At 38.4% G+C, this 1507-nt stretch overlaps 1 protein-coding gene across 9 annotated transcripts in view; it reads left to right on the plus strand.

Moving 5' to 3' along the window:
- The window catches only part of LOC117171515 (CUGBP Elav-like family member 2), a 979205-nt gene that overhangs the window by 335650 nt on the left and 642048 nt on the right, over positions 1-1507 (plus strand). For all 9 annotated transcript variants that reach the window (XM_033358892.1, XM_033358936.1, XM_033358918.1 and 6 more), the window contains exon 3: positions 764-864. The gene's annotated coding sequence lies outside the window, so the exon portion shown is untranslated. The remainder of the gene's footprint in view (positions 1-763; positions 865-1507) is intronic.

A 1507-nucleotide genomic window follows, 5' to 3' on the forward strand; every position in this document is an offset into this window, starting at 1 on the left:
GGCAACTTAGAAAAGGATTCCGACATGTGATAGATCATTCTTATGTGACCAGTCTCTAACACTCATCTTTTTTAAAGGGAAACTTAAAAAAGGGTTCCGAAATGTGACAGATCATTATTCTGTGATCAGTCACTAACAATCGTATTTTTTAAAGTGAGAGCTAGAAAAAGCGTTCTGAGTTGTGAAAGATCACTCTTCTGTAACCAGTCACTAACACTCGTATTTTTGAAAGGAACACTTTGAGAAAGGTTCCAAAATGTGACAGATCATTCTTCTCTGACAAGTCACTAACACTCGTATTTTTTAAAGAGAGAACTAGAAAAGGGGTTCGAGATGTAACAAATCACTCTTCTGTGACCAGGCACTAACACTCGTATTTTTTAAAGGGCAACTTAGAAAAGGATTCCGACATGTGATAGATCGTTCTTATGTGACCAGTCACTAACACTCGTATTTTTTAAAGATAGACCTGGAAAAGGGTTTCGAGTTTTGACAGCATTGCCGTACTGCAAAATTAGAATACACCAAAAATGCTATATATCTGTAAACACTACGAAAGGTTCTACCTAATTAAAAAAAAAGTTTAAACTCATAGGAGTTCCACTCCGGGAATTTTTTTCTTCGCTCCCAACGACCGCCCTTTTGAACTTAATGTGAAAGGATACTTTTGTCTATCAATTGTAACATTTTAGTTTAAGAATCCACCGACTTTTTAAATCATTTTTTCGTTTCGCAAACCCCATTTTTTTATTTTTTGTTTCAGATGCTTGCAGTCTAGTCTTATTTGAGTCAAAGAGTTGTGACATGTAAGCAAGAAGAATGTCCAAGATTTATTTGTAGTTTAAGCGAGACATGAAGATCTTGGTGAGTATATGCGATTTTCGCGAAACGCGAGAGTATTTAGATATGCCGACGGAATAACAACAGCGACTGGAGGGCTGTGCTCGAGCGCAGCGGCTCGTACACATCGTGTCAAAATTTTAACGAGACAAAATTTGTCTTAAACCTCAAATTTATCGAGGTTAAATTCCTAGCCCTTCATTCACCAACTTCGATAAGTTTGAACGTTAAAAATACAAAAGTTCACAGGCTTTAAACTTTAAAAAAAAATGTTTAGAAACTTTCAACAATAGGATTTTTTTAAAATTCAAAACCTTTCAGTTTTAGAGCTCCTTACATCCACTCTAATTTTCTGTTTGCAAACAAGGGGGAAAAATCTTAATCCAAACTAAACTTTTGATTCGAAGCGTACGCTTGCCGCAAATTTCCTCGCGCCGTTGTAGCCGAGTAAATATAAGCATGACGCGAATCTTGGCATCAGCCAAGCGACGTTCTTCACCCACACTTCATCCATTACCGTTGCTGAACAGGTGTACGTATTATTGCACTCGAGAGTCCCGTAGAATCTGCGCTTACCATCCTGACACGTCGTGCCCCCTCCCCACCTCCCCATAATTCCCCAACCCCGTTTGACGATTGTGGCTTTTGCGCTTTAATTTGCTGCCTT

The sequence above is a fragment of the Belonocnema kinseyi genome, chromosome 1 (genome assembly GCF_010883055.1).
Source record: "Belonocnema kinseyi isolate 2016_QV_RU_SX_M_011 chromosome 1, B_treatae_v1, whole genome shotgun sequence".
Classification (NCBI taxonomy): Eukaryota; Metazoa; Arthropoda; class Insecta; order Hymenoptera; family Cynipidae; genus Belonocnema; species Belonocnema kinseyi.